The sequence below is a fragment of the Diabrotica undecimpunctata genome, chromosome 1, assembly GCF_040954645.1.
Source record: "Diabrotica undecimpunctata isolate CICGRU chromosome 1, icDiaUnde3, whole genome shotgun sequence".
NCBI lineage: Eukaryota > Metazoa > Arthropoda > Insecta > Coleoptera > Chrysomelidae > Diabrotica > Diabrotica undecimpunctata.
Window position 1 is genome coordinate 141,856,740 of NC_092803.1, and position 22,745 is coordinate 141,879,484.

The 22,745-nt window shown below is 39.2% G+C and overlaps 1 protein-coding gene across 1 annotated transcript in view; it reads left to right on the top strand.

Annotated features, from left to right (window-relative positions):
• Window positions 1-444: 444 nt before the first annotated feature.
• LOC140435586 (uncharacterized) overlaps window positions 445-22,745 on the top strand; it is a 163,871-nt gene continuing 141,570 nt past the window's right edge. The window contains exon 1 of the mRNA XM_072524336.1: window positions 445-601. The gene's annotated coding sequence lies outside the window, so the exon portion shown is untranslated. The remainder of the gene's footprint in view (window positions 602-22,745) is intronic.

Here is a 22,745-nt window from a genome sequence, read left to right on the forward strand (position 1 = left end):
GCTGGGCGCATATCGCCCTTGGGAATGATCTGATTGTTATGTAGTATGTATGAATGCGATAGACAAGATTAATACATAAGATTAAATTGGTTTGCTACATATCAAAGTAAAATAGTGTGTTCAATAAAAAATTGTATTTGAAAACAACTTCAAATTTTGATGTCGAAGTGTCAAAACAAAAAATATTCAAAATTTGTGGTTTATTCCCAAAAACACCTTCATGAAAATAGATCATCGTGAGAACATATCTTACAAAGAAACAATCTAAGAACAATAATATCTAGGGGTTGAACGTGACTTGTGATTTTTAAAATCATCAATCTAATTATATGAGTCACTATTGCGTAAGAGTTTTTGGTAGTAATCATAATACCAGACTTGTGTGTGGTCGATTCCTATTCGTGTTTACCTTGTGCCGAAGGTTATTTTTATAAATGATATGAAGTTCTCACAGAAGATCAGTTATCTACCTACTATGATAAAAGTCGTTGTTTTACGGTGATGTGTGTTTACAAAGCTACGTTTCGGTTCAATTAAATTCCGCTTTGATTAGATAATAACTAGAAGTTAGTTTGTTTTTGATGTTATTATAGGACTGTAGGTAAGATATAATATAATAAGTATATCAAACAGCTTAAAATATATAAACATAACCATAATATATTAATTTACACTAAATATGTAACACCAAGCCGGGTATAAGATTTTGCGGCGAATTTTTGTACATATTTATTTATATTTTTTTTTATCAGCAATTATGTAGGTAAGTTTGATATTGCGCGTTACTAGTCAAAAATGTATCTCTGTATTGATTTTTGCTTGGGGATTTCAATTTGTGATTTTTTGAATTCTATTTTATATTGGTTGTATATTTTTAGAAAATAAAACTAGAGATAGAATAAAATATATGATACAGATTTATGTATATATATATATATATATATATATATATATATATATATATATATATATATATATATATATATATATATATATATATATATATACAGTGTGTCAGTAAAGTAGTAAAGTATGGAATAAATTCGATATTTCCTAAATAAAAAGCCTTTTTAAAAAAATCTAAAACACGTCGATTTTTAAATTTAATGTTCCACATTTTACAATAAAATTTCATTATACAAGGTGATGCACATTACAGTGATGGCGTCATCGGCTCTTTTTTTTTAAATGTAACACCCTGTATTTTATGACATTTTTAGATCGATAAAAATGAGCTGATTTCAAAAATGTATAATACTGGGGGCCTAACGGATATAATTTGAAATATATGCGCTTAGAAAATTAATTTTTATTGATTTATAATATTAATAAATTATAAATAAATTATATTAAATAACTTGAAAGTAATCCAGTAATTAATACATGACTTAATCTTAAATGTTCGAATTGTAGCCCTTGTTGTATTTGACAGTAACCCAAACGTTGTACAAATTCTTGTAGCACCTTGTTTATGCTTTTTTGAGAAATATTGTTTATTTCTTTACGAATTCTTATTTCTAAGTCTCCAATATTTGCAGGTTTCGTTTTATAAACAACATTCCTTAAATGACCCCACATAAAATAATCCAAAGGATTGAGGTCTGGCGACCTCGCTGGCCATTCAATATGCCCATGTCTCCTGTTCGGAAAAATTTCGTTTAGGTATCTTCGAACATCTAAAGCATAATGCGGAGGTGCACCATCCTGTTGAAACAATAAACTTTTATCAAAACCTCCAAGATTAATTGTACTGGAGAATAAATAAACTAAAGTACGTACGAGATATCCACTTAAAAACTGAAGGTATGCTGGCCCGTTTAAATTACCTTCGAAATAATAGGGTCCAATGATTTTATTTCTTACAATGCTAGCCCATAAGTTTACCTTTTGGGGGTATTGTTCCCGCATCCAGTTGGCGTTTTCTTTTGCCAGTATCTTCAATTTTGACGGTTGACCTCGCCATTTAATTTAAATGTAGCCTCATCAGAAAAAATAATATTTTGAACCAAGAGAGGGTTTCGGTGGCTGTTATCCATCATTATTTCGCAAAATTGTATTCTTTTATCTGGATCATCCTCGTTTAATTCCTGTACAACTATGCATTTTACTTACTTTACTTACTTTTACGTACTTTGTGTACCGTTGTTTTACAAACATCGAGATCACTACTAACCTTACGAACAGAAGTGTGCGCATCTTCTTCAAAAGCAAGTAGAACATCTAATGTTGTAACATAATTTACAGAGAGACGACCTGATTTGAGTGAATTTTCAAGCGTACCAGTTTCTCGAAATTTCTTTTCAATCTTACTTACTGTTGACTGCGTGATGGGTATTTCTGGATATTTATCATTAAATAAATTACACACTTTCATCTGAGTTCGCGATTATACCCAATCATCATGAGTATTTCAATTCTTTGCTTTACACTCAAATTCATTTCTACTTAAAATTAATTCTAAGCAATAATAGAGAACATTCACGAATTAAAACAATTATTGTACTACTTAATTGTTATTGAACATTACTAAAAATAATTACAGTTTATCAAAAACTAGAAGTAGGCTATTTTTTTGCAATTGATAATAAATCGTTTATTTTCTAAGCGTATATCTTTCAAATTATATCCATTAGACCCGAGTATTATACTTTTTTAAAATCAACTCATTTTTATCGATCTAAAAATGTTTTAAAATACGGGGTGTTACATTTAAAAAAAAGCCGATGACGTCAAGGTTAAATTTAAAAATCGACTTGTTTTAGATTTTTTTAAAAAGGCTTTTCATTTAGGAAATATCGAATTTATTCCATACTTTACGGACACACTGTATATATAAATTATAAATTAATTTATGATTTTTACACATTTACAAAATAAGCAGTTATTTACAATTATACAAATACATATACGATAGGAATGGTCTAATGCTTCTAATGATTGGTATTAGAAGAAAATCAGCAAGATATTATGTTTTGCAGATGATCAAGTGCAAGATGATTTTATGCTCGTCAAGATTATGATGGCTTGATGTGACAAGGAAATTAATAGGAGTGCAATAAATGGGGTTTATGAGTACATGTAGACAAAATGTTATATCTATGCATCGGATGACAACAATAAAGATTGTAGACATGTGGCATGAAGGAGAAAGTCACGGATATTGACATATGAACCATACATGTTCAGGTCATAATCAACACCCTTAGGACACCAGTAGCCCTTATACCAATTTTTTTAAAAATAGTATCAATAGTCTATCGATTCGCAAAATTGCATAAGGGAGAAAAGTTTTTACAAAAGATTTTCTTTGCACAAGAAAATTCAATTTTCTCGCAAATTTCCTCAGAAAACCCCACAGTTTTCACATATTTTAATTTACTTGATTCTATCTTTCGGAACCCTGAAAGAAGTTGGAGATAAATCACAGGATATTACTACTTTATTCCATGGGAACCATTTCGTATGTAAATCTATACATATTATCAGAAGAAAAATATACTACCTTTGGACTGTACGGAGGTTGAAGCCATAAAGGTGTAGTCTTCTATTGTGAATACAAGGTTTTGCATTAATCCAATGATTATAATAATGAGTTTAACATGATGCGTCCTTTTCTGTAAAGTGAATTAATTTCTTAACGATTATTAATTATCTTAAGGTTATATTTAATATTTTCTTCTTTGATTTTGTTTTATTTTAGTAACCTTTGTTCTTTATGATCAGATGGTTTAAGCATGTAGACTTTTCAAAATGCTACCTAGATGACCTAATTCTGTTTCTTCTTCTAGTTCATCGCTCCCGATGAGATGCTGACTCTAAGATTAATTCAATGTTTTATCGTGCATGCTTATATCACAAACAAACTAAACTACTACAAACAATATGTAACATCCGCGTTTCTACTTTAGTTGGCAAATGGTGACATAACAAAATTTCTTCGATATTAGCGGTAGCATATCCGAATGTTTCTTAACATTTAAAAATTCCAATGGCAACAACATTACTCCAGTCTGACTTCATTATCTCTTATTTCAAAGTCTACGTTTGCTTTCCCAACTTTGATGGTGATAACTCAATTATTTTTCACCAAAAGATTGCCAAATTTAATAAACCATGCATAATATTCACAGAAGTCGAGTTATGGAGTCTATTGTGATGTATATATTTAGATCCACTTCTTCTTCTAGTACCGACTACAATAATTGTTGGCTATAACCATTAAAAATTCGTCTCTATCTTCTACTTTTCTTAAAAGCGTATAAGTGTTTACCCGGTCCAGCCGCGAATGTTTTCAGCCAGGATATTTTTGTGGTCTACCACGACCTCTTTTTCTTACGATTTTACCCTTCATAATTAGCTGCAACAACGCGTACTTTTCATTTCTAAGTATGTGTGCCAAATATGCTGTCTATCTCCTTTTAATGGTGGTCAAAAGTTCTCTGTTGTCTCTATCCATTCTGTGTAAAACCATTTTGTTTGTAATATAATCGGTCCATGGCATTTTCAAAGTTATTCTAAATAGAATGACGGTATTAGATTTTTGTTTTGATAAAGTGCAGCAACAACCGCTGATACGTATTTCGACCTTCTTAGGTCTCTTCAGAACGGTATAGTCACTGCTCTGAACCAAAACAAAAATCTCTCCCGTCCTAGACAATAGTTATTAAAATAACTATATACGGACGTAACTACGCCATCTAAAAACAAAAAGAGAAATCAAACGATTTCTACTTGGCGAAACCGAATTCAAATCTTAACCACTGTGTTTCCTTCGCAAATTTTAGGAAACACAGTGGTTAAGATTTGGACTTATTGGTGCCGTCTATTGTGTAGTTCTTAAATTCAGTATTTCTTTTCTTCCTTTTGTCAAACTGTTATATATTTATTATCTATTTATTATTTATCTATCTATTATTCTTTTATTATTCATATCCTTACCCACCCCAATACCCCTTCTGATTCTGAGCAACGCGGCCTTTTGTAATGTTATTGTGTACCATCAGTTTAGCACCACCCGATCTTCTTTTCTTTCACCACCTGAGCTGTTTTTCGTTACAAAATGAGCGAATCAGAACTTTGTGGTTGTAATGGTAATGTTGATTATAATAATTATTGAATGTTTCTTGCCAAAGAAAAATATTTTTCCTTCAAAATCGAACTTTCCGTGTATATCCTTTTCCACTAAATAATAAAATAAACCAAATCGTTTGGGAATTAAAAAAAAGTGAGGAAAAAAATTTAATATGAAATGGATGATTCAGCATAAATTTGATTAATATTTGTTCCTCCCATTTACTGCTGTTTAACATTACTTATACTTTTATCAGTTGCCCATTTTGGGAATTCAAATTAAGCTGGTTAGGGCCCTCAATGAAGAGTGTAAATACTACTGACTAGATGGATCAAGCAATCCAAAGTCATTAAAAAACATATGGATTCAAAGAATGATGGGAACTTTAAATTATTTACCTCCTCTGACTCTTTTTGCCTTTGATAAAACTTTTCGATATTTATCCTTGTCCTATTTTCCACAAATTATAGAAAAACTCATTAAGCTATTTAATAATTTACTCCACAAGGAATCTACGTTCCTGTAGTTGGCTGTATACCATATATTAAAAAATTAATTAAAATCCTTTGTAAAAAGGATTCCATCATCAGTGTCTAGGAGTACATGAATGTAGCCACTAAATATATGGGTAAAAACTCGTTAACAAATAATTAGTTACATTAGTTTGACAGTATTTCTTATAAATTAATAGGATGTTAAAGTTACCGTTGGATTAGGTAACATGGCGACATATGACTCCACGTTGAAGTTGCTAGTCCTGAGACGATGTGTCTACGAGGACTTTATGGGTTTTGATTATTTTTTTAATAATTTACTGGTAAACATTACTATAAAAACTACTAAATAATTACTAGTTTAAACCAACAAATTAACTACCTTGCGAAGTCCCCTATTAGATGTTTCCTGGCAGGACAAATTGAGCATCGTTTCAGAACAGAATACAAGCCCTTTTAACTTCTTCTTTCGTTAATTCACTCGGGGTTTTTAAGGATTTATATTTGAGATTTTTATACATTGTAACATATTGCATGCAGTTACATTTAAACAGACTATGGTTAATTTCTGTTGCTCTAGTTAATAGAGAAATGCCACAAGAAAATAATTCCAGAACTCTGTAAGTATAAAATACTGATATGTGTGAATTAAATAAAAAATTGCAGTATCTTTTGATTTATCTCCAGGTGCAACTGACCAATAATCTCTCTAAAGTCTGTCTTCGTTTCCACTGCTACATGTTTTGTCTTTGTTAAATCATCCAGTAGAGCTGGAACGGATGACAGACTGGGATAAAATAAAAAATAAAAATAAAAATAAAAATAAAAACGTTTATTGCCATTCTAAGATATTTACATGTCAAAACTTAAGATATTTTAGCCTTCTTTCTTCCTCGACGTCCCGCTCGTGCACCGCCAGCTCTTGAAGATTTCTCCTTTCGGTTCCTGGATTTTCCTGGGTGGTGTCCTCGTCTGCTTCTGTAGGTACTAAAATCGGCAAACGTACCTACTTCCCTGCACGCCTGGTTAGACCCTGATCAGGTGGTCGATCAGTCTATGGGTGGATCTGTGTATCCTCTAGATCCTGTTCTTCTCGAGGATATCCCTGGTCTTTCGCAGTCTTCGAGTGGCCTGGTTGAAGAACCACCTGGTTCTGTTCTCGGCCACTTCCCTTAGTGGCGTGTATCCTAACCTGTTCTTGATTGTCGCGTTCGTAACTCTATCCTCCCATGCTGTTCCGTCGATGATTCGGTAGCATGAGTTCTCAGTTGCTTCCAACTTTTTCCAGTGTGATTCCGCAATGGAGCTCCACACTGGTATAGCATACAGAATCACCGACCTAACATATGCTTGGTAGAGTTGAATTTTCTTCGCCTTCGAGAGTGGACTGGACCTAAAAATGAAAGGAAGTATTAGTTTTTTAGCTGCATTAGCTTTTACCTTAGTTTTTTGTGTATGCACCCGGAAGTTGAGTTTTCTGTCGAGGTGGACTCCTAGGTATTTGACCGTCTCTGTTTCCTGAATTCTGTTGTCTCCTACTGTGATCTGGTTCCGTAGTTGTCGTCTATCCTGGCCGAAAATGATGAACTGCGTTTTTTCTGCGTTGATCTTGATTTTCCATTTTTCGGTGTAGTCCGTGATTCTTTCCAGGTGGCTCTCCATGTTATCTATGATTCTTCTTTCGTCTTTTCCGGATGCATACACTGCTGTGTCGTCTGCATACAGGGCTGTAGAAGTCCTTGGATCTGTAGGGAGGTCTGAAACAAAAATGTTATATAAAATGGGTGATAAAATGCTGCCCTGAGGCATTCCTTCCTGGATTTCTTGAATCGTCGACATCTTTTGGTCAGCTGAAACTTGGAATGTTCTATTAGATAGATACATGTCGCAGATGTTGATGAGGTAGTGTGGAAGTCTAGCCTTGTCCATCTTGTAGATTAGTGCCTTCTTCCAAACCGTGTCGTAGGCTTTCTCTATGTCCAGTATGGCTAATCCTGTCTTCTGTTTCCTGTTGAATTTTATCTTCGTGTCGCTGATGATCCTTGCTAATTGGAGTTCGCAGTTTCTTCCTTTTCTGAAACCAAACTGGTCTTCTTGGATGACTCCTCTTCTTTCTGTATGCTTCACCAGTCTCTTGTAGATGATTTTTTCTAAGATCTTTCCCATCGTTTCCAGGAGTGATATGGGCCTGTAGCTTTCCGGTCTTCTTCCATCTTTCCTTGGTTTCAGAAGAGGTATAATCTTGGCGTGTTTCCAGTTGTTTGGAAAATGTCCTTTTTCCAGGCAGTATTTGAAGATATAGTACAGCTGTACTATGATCTTCTTTGGAAGTTCCTTGAGGGTGATGTTGTGGATTCCTTCTTGTCCTGGTGCTCTGCTTCCTTTCAGTTTCCTGATGATTTTTGCAACTTCGCTTGGGCTGATATGGTCTTCCTCGTCTATTTGGAACTCGTTCCTTCTTCTGATCCTGTTGTATTCTTGCTCGACTTTCCTCTTTGTTCTTGCATCCGACATATCCTGGTTTTGTCTGTGTGTGGCTGCCATCTTCCTTGATATTGCATCAACTTTTCCTTGGGTGTCGTAGTGTGTTCCCTCGTTGTCCATGATTTGTGGCATCTTTTGTTTTCCTCTTCTTCTTGCCTTCAGCATTTTCCAAACGTTTCCATGGTTTTCTTCAGCTCTTCTGATGTTGTTGTGCCACTGGTTTTCAGTAAGACTTCTCAGTCTTACTCTTATTTCTTCGGATAGGATGTCTCCGTAGTCCTTGAATTCCTGTCTTCTGGTTCTTTGGAATGCTCGTCTGGCCTTGTTTCTATCCTTGATGATGTCCTGTAGCTCTGTTGGGATGATCAGTCCTCTGTTGTTCGTCATGGATTTTGGGATGTTGGCTTCCATTGCTCGTTGGATTCTTCTTGTGATTTCTTCGATCTTTTCTTCTACTTCTTCTGTTGATTGGAATTCTCTCTTCATTTCCATTTGGTTTAGCTGTCTTCTGTAGTTAGGCCAGTTAGCATCTTTCCATCTCCATCTTTCTACTGGTTCTATCCTTGGCAAGTCGACTCTCGATGTCATCCTTCCTATTACTGGTTTGTGGTCCGAACTGCATTCGAAGTATGTTCTGACGTCTTCCATTATTACATCCTTGGTGATGAACAGGTCCAGTGTTGAGTTGTTGTGTTCTCTTATTGGATTGATCCTTGTTGGTTCGTCTGGAGCGAATAACATCCTATCTCTGTCCTCGCAGTATCTTAGTAGAGTTGTTCCTGGTGCTGTGTCCGTCATACATCCCCATGCTGTGTGTTTGGCGTTGAAATCTCCTGCTACGACTACGGTTGGTGCAGAGTTAAGTAAGGCATCCAGTTCTTCTATGGCTAGTTCTTCCGAGTGTTTCCTGTAAATTGAAAAAATATTAGCTATACCTACTTTGATTCCAACACTTTCGAAGTGGTGTGTGTCTATCAAAACTTGATTCCATTCTATGTTGTTCTTAACATAGATGGCTACTCCTCTGTCGTTTGGTTCGTCTCTTCTTCCGAATCCATCGTAGTTTGTTATTCTTGGAAGTTGGGATTCCGTCATGTATCTTGTTTCAGACAGGCATATGACATCTGGGTTATGTCTTACCACTGTCTCTCGAGCTTCGACCTCGTCGAGGTCCATTCCTGGAGCCGCCTTCATGACAATTTTCTTCGTAACCTCAGACTTCTTTGTGAAGGTATGGAAGGCCGTAGAGGTTGAGATGAAATCCTGTTTTAATTTTTCGTAATCTTCGTTGGTCCTAAGGTACACCCTTGTACCTGCTTTTCCGGAAGGTGATATCTGAAAGTTATTGTGCCCCAATAACTTTGTTATTTCTTTGATGAAAGTTGAATAACTCCCTATTTGTCCTGCTATGACAAGGGGAGGTACTCTTTCTTTCCTGTTGTTGGCTGTTGGAGTGGCTTCTTCCGTGTTGATTGTAGATAAAACTTGATAACGGTTTTTAGTTGTAACCGTTCCGCTAGTTGTTGGTCGCTGTCTTGCACCTGCGATGTTTTCGTGGGAGTTTCTTCTTTGACATTTAACTGCTTGGAAGGGTTCCTCCTCCATGATTTCAATATTATTGGAAGCCATTGTTGCTGTGGTTTCTTCTACTGAATTTTCGACTTGTCCTATTTCGGTATCTTGTAACTGTTCCTTATCCTGGGCGGGTCCACCTCTCCTTGAGGTGGGCCTGAAGCTTCTATTCTTGAATAGTTTCCTGTGAAGTGGGAATTCTCGTCTTATTGGACTGGAAGCTGAAATTAGATCTGCAATTTTGTTAGTAATAACAGTTTTATCGTCTTTTTTAGTCTTGAAAAAGACTAAATCAGAGATATCCTGATTTTTCTTACATGAGAACAATTCAGTCAACGTAAACCGTTCAGTTTACCGCCGACTGGTTTGGGTTGGGGTAGCTGTTGTGTCGGTAACTAGAGTAACTCCCATCTCTTTCTAGAGAGGGAGAAGGCAAGTTATCCGCTCTATCCGTCGCTTGGTGGAGTGACCTCAGAGAGTAAGGCTCTCTGTCGGAGGCCATTGTGACCTAGCTAGGGATTAATGCCTTTTTAAAAGAATAAAACAGTAATAATAAAGTTTATTAAACAAGTACACAGTATATATAACAAGAAGAAAATGATATAATATATAACTTATATTAAGAACCTGAAAGAGACGTATAATTATCTCCAGATCCGGAAATCGGGAGAATAATTATACCAATTAGTTCTAGACTAAGAATCTGAAAAGTAATGAACGTTATTTATTAACAATAAATCAAATATAAACAAATTTGAAATTAATAACTAGGGAGAATGTCACCTGTCAAAATATTTTGAGTGGGAAGGAGTTGAGTTAGGGACTTGGGATAAGGACTGGGATGTCGGTCGTTATGCCAATCGGAATAATCAGCAATAAAAAGGGGAAGAAGTACACTGTAAAAATAACTACAGGCAAAAATTCAAATTATTTTCCAACAGAATTTTATAAGTCAATCGGACCTGTAGGAAATAAACAAATAGTGGCAAATAGGCATAAATAATAATATATATCAATTCGAAAATGAAATAAACGACAAATATTATGGTCACAAAATAATAAAAATTGAAATTTTTAACAGTGTAGCATAAAAATAAAATATAAATTCAAAGGTAGGAAAAAAAGTATAAGTATTTTTAATAGTGTACCTGGAAAGAGAAACAAATAAAAGAAATGGTATACAAGTTATATATATCAAGGAGTTATATTCAAATATATAAGTAGCAATTACATATATATCAAAGTCAAAGAAATACAAGTAATTTTAATAGTGTACCTGGGGAAAGAAACAAATAAAAGAAACAGCATACAAGTTTATATATACAGATATATCAAAGTTATATTTAGAGTTTAAATATACAAGTAGCAAAATACATATATATCAGAGTCAAAGTACAAGTACTTACGTTTGCAGTGTACCTGAAATAAAAGGGGAAATAAAACACAGTTTAAATCGTTTATTTTCACAAGTAAATATATAGCAATATATATATCCCTGAAAGAGAAAAATAAAACACAAAAGGTAGTCTTTATTTAACCTCAAAAACTATGTAAAAGGATATATGCACGTTCGGTGACTAAGTCCCGTTAAGTAGGGACTTAGCAAATCTGTAAGAGAATATTTTCTTACATGACTTGTAAGAATGCCGAAATAATCAGAATTTTGACTAAGTCGAAAAACACAGATTAATTCGGCGAAAAATGGCGACGCTCTTAAAGGAATTTATTAGCAAATTTGACTAAGTCAAAAAGCATAGATAAATCCTTCAAAAATGGCCGCCGTGGTTTGTAGACAAACCGTAGTTAAAGATGTGGAACGTTAGGTTCCGGGTTTTAGAGGTGAGCTGAAAGAAAAACAAGAACTCTCTAGGAACTGAATCAACCAGAGGATCTTACTTGCCTAGAAGGCTGGACCAGCGGACATATCCTGACCCGGTCTGATTTCCTGTAATAATAATAAAAATAAAAATAAAAATAAAAACGTTTATTGCCATACTAATATATTTACATTTCAAAACTTAAGATATTTTAGCCTTCTTTCTTCCTCGACGTCCCGCTCGTGCACCGCCAGCTCTTGAAGATTTCTCCTTTCGGTTCCTGGATTTTCCTGGGTGGTGTCCTCGTCTGCTTCTGTAGGTACTAAAATCGGCAAACGTACCTACTTCCCTGCAAACGCCTGGTTAGACCCTGATCAGGTGGTCGATCAGTCTATGGGTGGATCTGTGTATCCTCTGGATCCTGTTCTTCTCGAGGATATCCCTGGTCTTTCGCAGTCTTCGAGTAGCCTGGTTGAAGAACCATCTGGTTCTGTTCTCGGCCACTTCCCTTAGTGGCGTGTATCCTAACCTGTTCTTGATTGTAGCATTCGTGACTCTATCCTCCCATGCTGTTCCGTCGATGATTCGGTAGCATGAGTTTTCAGTTGCTTCCAACTTTTTCCAGTGTGATTCCGCAATGGAACTCCACACTGGAATAGCATACAGAATCACCGACCTAACATATGCTTGGTAGAGCTGAATTTTCTTCGCCTTCGAGAGTGGACTGGACCTAAAAATGAAAGGAAGTATTAGTTTTTTAGCTGCATTAGCTTTTACCTTAGTTTTTTGTGTATGCACCCGGAAGTTGAGTTTTCTATCGAGGTGGACTCCTAGGTATTTGACCGTCTCTGTTTCCTGAATTCTGTTGTCTCCTACTGTGATCTGGTTCCGTAGTTGTCGTCTATCCTGGCCGAAAATGATGAACTGCGTTTTTTCGGCGTTGATCTTGATTTTCCATTTTTCGGTGTAGTCCGTGATTCTTTCCAGGTGGCTCTCCATGTTATCTATGATTCTTCTTTCGTCTTTTCCGGATGCATACACTGCTGTGTCGTCTGCATACAGGGCTGTAGAAGTCCTTGGATCTGTAGGGAGGTCTGAAACAAAAATGTTATATAAAATGGGTGATAAAATGCTGCCCTGAGGCATTCCTTCCTGAATTTCTTGAATCGTCGACATCTTTTGGTCAGCTGAAACTTGGAATGTTCTATTAGATAGATACATGTCGCAGATGTTGATGAGGTAGTGGGGAAGTCTAGCCTTGTCCATCTTGTAGATAAGTGCCTTCTTCCAAACCGTATCGTAGGCTTTCTCTATGTCCAGTATGGCTAATCCTGTCTTCTGTTTCCTGTTGAATTTTATCTTCGTGTCGCTGATGATCCTTGCTAATTGGAGTTCGCAGTTTCTTCCTTTTCTGAAACCAAACTGGTCTTCTTGGATGACTCCTCTTCTTTCTGTATGTTTCACCAGTCTCTTGTAGATGATTTTTTCTAAGATCTTTCCCATCGTTTCCAGGAGTGATATGGGCCTGTAGCTTTCCGGTCTTCTTCCATCTTTCCTTGGTTTCAGAAGAGGTATAATCTTGGCGTGTTTCCAGTTGTTTGGAAAATGTCCTTTTTCCAGGCAGTATTTGAAGATATAGTACAGTTGTACTATGATCTTCTTCGGAAGTTCCTTGAGGGTGATGTTGTGGATTCCTTCTTGTCCTGGTGCTCTGCTTCCTTTCAGTTTCCTGATGATTTTTGCAACTTCACTTGGGCTGATGTGGTCTTCTTCGTCTATTTGGAACTCGTTCCTTCTTCTGATCCTGTTGTATTCTTGCTCGACTTTCCTCTTTGTTCTTGCATCTGACATATCCTGGTTTTGTCTGTGTGTGGCTGCCATCCTCCTTGATATTGCATCAACTTTTCCTTGGGTGTCGTAATGTGTTCCCTCGTTGTCCATGATTTGTGGCATCTTTTGTTTTCCTCTTCTTCTTGCCTTCAGCATTTTCCAAACGTTTCCATGGTTTTCTTCAGCTCTTCTGATGTTGTTGTGCCACTGGTTTTCAGTAAGACTTCTCAGTCTTACTCTTATTTCTTCGGATAGGATGTCTCCGTAGTCCTTGAATTCCTGTCTTCTGGTTCTTTGGAATGCTCGTCTGGCCTTGTTTCTATCCTTGATGATGTCCTGTAGTTCTGTTGGGATGATCAGTCCTCTGTTGTTCGTCATGGATTTTGGGATGTTGGCTTCCATTGCTCGTTGGATTCTTCTTGTGATTTCTTCGATCTTTTCTTCCACTTCTTCTGTTGATTGGAATTCTCTCTTCATTTCCATTTGGTTTAGCTGTCTTCTGTAGTTAGGCCAGTTAGCATCTTTCCATCTCCATCTTTCTACTGGTTCTATCCTTGGCAAGTCGACTCTCGATGTCATCCTTCCTATTACTGGTTTGTGGTCCGAACTGCATTCAAAGTATGTTCTGACGTCTTCCATTATTACATCCTTGGTGATGAACAGGTCCAGTGTTGAGTTGTTGTGTTCTCTTATTGGGTTGATCCTTGTTGGTTCGTCTGGAGCGAATAACATCCTATCTCTGTCCTCGCAGTATCTTAGTAGAGTTGTTCCTGGTGCTGTGTCCGTCATACATCCCCATGCTGTGTGTTTGGCGTTGAAATCTCCTGCTACGACTACGGTTGGTGCAGAGTTAAGTAAGGCATCCAGTTCTTCTATGGCTAGATCTTCCGAGTGTTTCCTGTAAATTGAGAAAATGTTAGCTATACCTACTTTGATTCCAACACTTTCGAAGTGGTGTGTGTCTATCAAAACTTGATTCCATTCTATGTTGTTCTTAACATAGATGGCTACTCCTCTGTCGTTTGGTTCGTCTCTTCTTCCGAATCCATCGTAGTTTGTTATTCTTGGAAGTTGGGATTCCGTCATGTATCTTGTTTCAGACAGGCATATGACATCTGGGTTATGTCTTACCACTGTCTCTCGAAGTTCGCTGATCCTTAGCCTCAGTGATGCTATGTTGAACTGGAGAATCTTCAGGTGTTTATGGTTCATTGTAGATCTCTTCATACTTCATGAAAACCATTGCTTTTTCGGCAAATGATTTTGCTTGTAACAATTCTCTCTTCATATCCTGAAGAATTGCCATCATTTTTTGGACATTAACTACTTCGTTAATTTCCGCCCAGGTGCTTTTGATTCCGTCATTCCTTGGTGACTGTTGTTCTCCTTTGCTTGCTTGTGCATATGATATGCCACTAGAGATCTTCCTGAATGTTGAAGGATGGGGCGCTGGTGGAGCTGTCTTCTGAGGCTGGTTCCTCGCTCTTCTTGCTGCCTGTCTATCGAGATATTCAATGTGCTTGCTGCACATAGGATAATTGGAAGTGTGTGCCTCCTGGCAGTTGCAACACTTTACTTTATTTATCTGTCCTTTCGGTAGAGGGCAGTGTCTTGTTTGATGTCCATTGGCACACTTCATGCATCTGGGCTGCTTGAAGCAATTTCTGGCTGAATGTCCGAACTCCTGGCAGTTGTAACACTGCGTTGCCCTGGAAGGTTTGGAGTAGGCGTCCCATTTCACTCTGATGTTTTGCACTCCATTAATTTTCTTTATTTCTTTTAAGTCTTGCTGCTTGTCGACTTGTAGTAAGTAGGAGCTACTTTGTGCTCCTGGCTTCCTGGTTTTGAGTTCTGTAACCTTTCCGATTATGCCTTGCTCTCGTAGATCGGCTTCGACCTCGTCGAGGTCCATTCCTGGAGCCGCCTTCATGACAATCTTCTTCGTAACTTCAGACTTCTTTGTGAAGGTATGGAAGGCCGTAGATGTTGAGATGAAGTCCTGTTTTAATTTTTCATAGTCTTCGTTGGACCTAAGGTACACCCTTGTACCTGCTTTTCCGGACGGTGATATCTGAAAGTTATTGTGCCCCAATAACTTCGTGATTTCTTTTATGAAAGTTGAGTAACTCCCTATTTGTCCTGCTATGACAAGGGGAGGTACCCTTTCTTTCCTGTTGTTGGCTGTTGGAGTGGCTTCTTCCGTGTCGACTGTAGTTAAAACTTGATAACGGTTTTTTGTTGTAACCGTTCCGCTGGTAGTTGGTCGTTGTCTTGCTCCTGCGATGTTTTCGTGGGAATTTCTTCTTTGGCATTTAACTGCTTGGAAGGGTTCCTCCTCCATGATTTCGATATTGTTGGAAGCCATTGTTGCTGTGGTTTCTTCTACTGAGTTTTCAACTTGTCCTATTTCGGTATCTTGTAACTGTTCCTTATCCTGGGCGGGTCCACCTCTCCTTGAGGTGGGCCTGAAGCTTCTGTTCTTGAATAATTTCCTGTGAAGTGGGAATTCTCGTCTTATTGGACTGGAAGCTGAAATTAAATCTGCAATTTTATTAGTAATAACAGTTTTATCGTCTTTTTTAGTCTTGAAAAAGACTAAATCAGAGATATCCTGATTTTTCTTACATGAAAACAATTCAGTCAACGTAAACCGTTCAGTTTACCGCCGACTGGATTGGGTTGGGGTAGCTGTTTGACGTCAGTCGCTCGGACCTAAGCCAAGAAGCAGGAAAATAGACTGTGATACTATGGTCAACCTTCCAGTTGCGAGTCTCACCGTCTACTGATTTCCTGGCCGTCGTGCACTTCTTTTATGCATGAAAAAGTAGGTCAATCGTAACGGTCGTTTTGGACCTTTTTACGATTGGCCAGGCACGACGACCAATGCCCAATTTTCAGAATTATCATTGGCTGCAGCTCGGATGCATTTCGACCAACGATAATTCAGAAAATGAGCAACAGACTTCTGAATTATGATTGGCTGCAATTACTGTTGCCATTTGACCAATCACAATTCAGCAGGCTGGGCGACAGTTGTTCCCGTGCGCTCTCATTAACTGACCAATCGGCGCACCGGACACATCTCAAACACACAGGAAAAATTGTCCATTGGTTGGAAATAATAATATTTTCAACCTTTCGACAATTTAAATTTCCTATTGGTCCGATGCTATGGAAAATCCATCTTACTACGTCATAATCCCAAAGACAAAGGATTTTTCTGTATAAAAGAAGGTGGATTTTCTATCATCGGCCAGTTCGAGCTCACCCTCGTATTTTAAGACTCTAGGTTCGGTGCTAGTACCCACCTAGAATCTGCCGTTTTATTTTACCTTTGCTATTGTTGATATTGATATTTTTATGTGCATTTATTTGATATTTATATATTGATTTTTGTGTATTTTTCTGTACTTTCTGCTGTGGTATTTCCTTGGATCACGCACAGCGAAAGTACACATATATTTTGTGCTATATTGCATTTGTTTTATCTGTCGAATATATTTGTTGCGATATTTCTACTTGTAGATCATACGCTCCGAATCTATTCTCATTTATTTTCACGCTATTTTATTATTGCTGATATTTTACTGTTGGATATATTCGAAGCGATATTTCTCCTAGAGGATCATACGCTTTGGTGTATCATATTTTTCTTGTTATTTTATTATTACATTTTCTGTCGTTAAATATCCTCATTGCGATATCTCTCCGAGCGGAGACCATACGCTTTGAGATATTATTATATTTTTCACTTGTGCTTTCTTTCCGTAAGTTAAAGGAACACAAGATTTTTTCGAGGATTCCTTCCGTAAGTCAAGGAATCTCTCACATTGCCAATTTATTGTTGCATATCATTGTTATTTTCTCCTTTTGTGTACACAAAACTTTTCTAATATCTATATATACCATATATATACATTTATCTCTGTATTTCGTGCAGATAACGTTCTTGTGGAACCTCTGTTATACAGATTACGCACAAGAGACGTTTGCACTTGTATTTATTGAACTGCATTTATTTCTTATTGTCACTTTTCGATATATATATATATACTTGTACATTGTGTCTGAGGTTTATTGTGGCATTTTACTTACGTAATCAAGCACTGCTAGCCTCAGACAAGCGGAATTGTGATAGTTTACCTCTGAAACATACACGACTCCGCCATATCTCTCCGTATACAATCAGCAACGACCCAAATTGCTCGACGGAAAATGGTGGACACTCGTGGAACATCCAGGTCCAGTTCCGCTGACCGAAAGAAGCCCGTAGAGCAGGAGACGAGCCAATCCGCCGCCATCCACGCCTCTCGGCAACATGGCGCCCAACTCAAAACAGACGAACCCACTCCCCAACAGGAGTCAACAACAGGAGGTCCATCCACGAGCCAAACTCAAGCATCACCTGAGACGTGGATTAACACCCTCCTTCAAGCCCTGACAGCTCTGCAAATGGTACAACCGACCCAGACCAGACCACCCAAAATATGGACATCCAAACCACCCAGATTTGAAGGAAGAGAGACGGAGATTCCAACCCAATTCCTAGCAAGAATCGAGGACTTCCTAACCAAACACGATGTGGAAACAGACGACTGGGTGGATTACATAACTACTAACTCACTACATGGAGATGCACGGTCATGGGCAGAGAGTCACTATACAACCGGGATAGGTTATCAGACTTTTAAGACTCGATTCCTAGAAAAATTCGACGATCCAGCCCTCTTATCCGCCCTGACCGTCAAACTATATGGACAGCATCAGAAAAACGAGCCAGCCGACGAATTTGTGACACGGAAAGCAGCCTTATTCAAACGTCTTCTACCAGATATTCCCGAGGACCAAAGATGCACGGTAATAGCAAACCAACTCTTGCCTCAAATTAGAATCTGCCTCAGACTAGGGATGCCTAAGACGGAAGACAGCCTCCGAACCATCGCCAGAGAGATGGAAGCCGACGCTCAACACCTTCCGAACACACAAAGACCAGACAGGCAAAGCAACAATCAACCACCTAGACGATCGGAAACCATAAGAGACTGGCGAAATAGGAACCCTCACAACCGACAGAACAACCACAACCAAAACCAAAACCAAACTGAGCAGCCGGAAAACTCCAACAGGGGCACCAACTAAACCCTGTTGACGAAACGGTGCCCCAACTGAACCCCATCCAACATCAATCGAAGACAGCAGGACTACCCAATCTTGACGGAAGGATCAATAACCAACGAGTAAAGATACTAATCGATACTGGAGCCTCTGGGAACTTCATCCACCAGAGGCTGATCCAAAGAGGGGGCCTGCAGACTCGACCAGGAACAATTCAGTTGGCGTGCACGGACAGCACGTCCCACAGTTTGGGGACTGCAGACGTCGAAGTAATTCTGGACAACTTCTCCACAACCGTAAGATGTACAGTACTAGAAAAACTCAATCATGATGTTGTGCTTGGTATGCCATGGCTGGAACAAGAGGAAGCGAACCTAGACATCCCCCGCAAATGTCTACATGTGGGCACCTCAACCAGAACCACGTTATACTGGAAGAACCATGGCAAGAGGAATGCAACCAAACAGGCCCTAGAAGCTCACCAAGCCCCAGCCTTCGCCTTCCCGACCATCCAACAACTGATCAACGAGTACAGCGACGTTTTCGACGACCGTCTACGCCAACCCACGACCAAAGCTACCGAAATGGAGATACAAGTGACCGACAGCCGACCAATCAATATAAAACCATACAAGTACTCCACCGAAAAGAAGAGAATTATGTTCAAAGAAGTGAGGGAGATGCTAGCCGCAGGAGTCATCAGACCAAGCAAATCACCATACAACAGCCCTGTGGTGATTGTTTCGAAGAAAGATGGCACCCCTCGCTTCTGCGTGGATTACAGAAAACTCAATGGAATTACGGTCGACGAAGCCTCAAGTATGCCGCCAATACACGACAGCATAAAAGAAATAGGCACGGCACAAATCTTCTCCACACTGGACTTGAAAAGCGGATTCTGGCAGGTCCCACTCCACAAGGACTCCAGCTCCAAAACCGCCTTCAGCCTACCTGACGGATCTGCATATGAATTCACGGTGATGCCCTTTGGACTCAAAAACGGCCCAGCAGTGTTCCAAAAGCTAGTAACCAGCGTTTTTGCCGGATACATTGACGAGTTCATTAAAGTTTATATGGACGATATCATAATTTACTCAGAGGACTGGACACAACACAAGAAACACTTACATCTTGTACTGGAAAGATTGAGGACACACGGACTATGGGCATCACTAAAGAAATGCAGATTCGCCACCGACGAATTGGAATACCTAGGCCATAAAGTGACATCCAACAACACGCAACCCCTGGAGAAACATGTAGAAAAGATCAGAGGATTTACCACACCGAATACCATGAAGCAGCTACGAAGCTTCATCGGGACGGCTAACTGGCTACGAGATTTTATCCCTCGATTCGCAGAAGTCATTACGCCGCTAACCAACCTCACCGCAGGCAACAAGCGACGACTAAAATGGGACTCAGCAGCAGAGGACGCATTTAACAAAATCAAAACTGCAATCGAAGGAAAACTCCAACTACATAGACCAGATACCAGCCGACCATTCAACCTCCAGACGGACGCTTCAGACATTGGTATGGGAGCCGTACTCTTCCAGGGAACTCCAGAGAAAAAAGAAGTCATCGCCTATGCTTCAACCAAATTGAAACCCTCAGAAAAACGTTATCACATCAACGAGAAGGAGTGCCTAGCACTGGTTTGGGCATTAAAGAAATACAAACACTTCCTCCAGGACCAGCACTTTACCCTCTACACGGACAGCCAAGCCTTACTATGGTTAAACCGCTTCAAAGAGGATAAAGCCAAGCTATCCAGATGGGCCTTACTCCTACAGGAGTTCAACTTCTCCATAAAACACATACCAGGAAAAGAAAATGAACTACCTGACCACCTCTCCAGAAATCCTGCCACCGAGAGGGAAGACGAAGACGAGGACCTGGACGAAGAAGTAAAACGTTTGAGCTGGCCAACCAACACAACAGGAAACACAGGCGATGATCCATTTCCACTACTATGCATGCTGGAGGACGTGGAAGAAGGCCAAAACGACCCAATATTGGATGACATAACAGACCTACCGTTACAAGAAAGAATCCGCAGAAGTCACACACTCTACCCCGGAATGTTACGACTCAAACGACGATGGCACAGAATCACAGAAAGAGGACCCAGGAGCGAAGCAGAAACTCACTTCCTCCGTGAATTTACCATAGTAGACGACGCAGCCTACTACGTGTCAGACCCGAATCGCAGAGCATTAGTCGTAATGCCTTCCTACAGGAGAGAGGTAATCAAGACATACCACGACTCCGAAGAGGCGAACCACCCAGGGCAGGACGAGACCATCCGGGCCATTAAGCGGCACTACTACTGGCCAACCTTATCCAAAGATGTCCGGAGCTACGTCCGATCCTGCCTAACATGCGCCACGACCAAAGCCGCCGCACGTCAACCAGCAGCCCCCATCATACCACGGGAACCCAACAACCCATGGGAACGGGTTGCCTTCGATGTCCTAGGACCCTACCCAGTTGCCCGTGGAACAAAGAACCGGTTCATTCTACTAGCCACGGACTGTCTAAGCAACTGGGTAGAATTCAGATGTGTTCCAGTAGCAAAAAGCCGGCAGGTGATAGCTTTCCTACAAGAAGAGGTCTGCAGCCGCTGGGGGAAACCAAGCACCTTGATCACAGACAACGGGCCCCAATTCCGGACAGACGCCTGGGAAAGATTCCTGCAACGCAACCGCATCACAGGAGAATACAGCCCAATCTACCACCAAAGGGCGAATCCAGTGGAACGCCGTGTCCAGGAGCTGAAAAAAGGCCTACGGACCCGATGCACCTCAGCCGACGACCCAAGATGGGACACGTACGTGCCAGACATCATTTTCAGCATGCGGACCCGAATGAATGAAGCCACACAAGAAACACCTGCCGAGCTACTACTAGGATATCTGCCAAAACGATCCGAAGAAACGGAGAGAGAAAGAAGAGACGCCAACACCGCAGCCAGACGTCAGGAAAGAGTGACGCAAGCTGTACAAAAGGCCACGGTATATGCCAGAAACCTGTTCCCGGATAACCCAAATGCACCACCCGCAAGGAAATACATCCCAGGGGAACAAGTCCTAGTACGCAACCACGTAAAAGGAAATTTTGGAGCCACATGGACAGGGCCACATACCATCCTGAGGGTCCTAGGGAACCATACCTACGAGGTACACCGCGACCAGGACATAAACCGGACCATCCATGTGGACGACATCCGACCTGCTCCTCCGCCTAGGGACGAACCAGCAGATCAAGAATGAGAAAAACAGAAGACATGAAATATTTCTTTCCTTTTTGTAAACAATGTAAAATCCTGTAAAGAAAATCTGTCTGTTTTATAAATAAAAATTTGCACCACCTAGAGTCTTCGAAAGGGGGGGGGATGTTCCCGTGCGCTCTCATTAACTGACCAATCGGCGCACCGGACACATCTCAAACACACAGGAAAAATTGTCCATTGGTTGGAAATAATAATATTTTCAACCTTTCGACAATTTAAATTTCCTATTGGTCCGATGCTATGGAAAATCCATCTTACTACGTCATAATCCCAAAGACAAAGGATTTTTCTGTATAAAAGAAGGTGGATTTTCTATCATCGGCCAGTTCGAGCTCACCCTCGTATTTTAAGACTCTAGGTTCGGTGCTAGTACCCACCTAGAATCTGCCGTTTTATTTTACCTTTGCTATTGTTGATATTGATATTTTTATGTGCATTTATTTGATATTTATATATTGATTTTTGTGTATTTTTCTGTACTTTCTGCTGTGGTATTTCCTTGGATCACGCACAGCGAAAGTACACATATATTTTGTGCTATATTGCATTTGTTTTATCTGTCGAATATATTTGTTGCGATATTTCTACTTGTAGATCATACGCTCCGAATCTATTCTCATTTATTTTCACGCTATTTTATTATTGCTGATATTTTACTGTTGGATATATTCGAAGCGATATTTCTCCTAGAGGATCATACGCTTTGGTGTATCATATTTTTCTTGTTATTTTATTATTACATTTTCTGTCGTTAAATATCCTCATTGCGATATCTCTCCGAGCGGAGACCATACGCTTTGAGATATTATTATATTTTTCACTTGTGCTTTCTTTCCGTAAGTTAAAGGAACACAAGATTTTTTCGAGGATTCCTTCCGTAAGTCAAGGAATCTCTCACATTGCCAATTTATTGTTGCATATCATTGTTATTTTCTCCTTTTGTGTACACAAAACTTTTCTAATATCTATATATACCATATATATACATTTATCTCTGTATTTCGTGCAGATAACGTTCTTGTGGAACCTCTGTTATACAGATTACGCACAAGAGACGTTTGCACTTG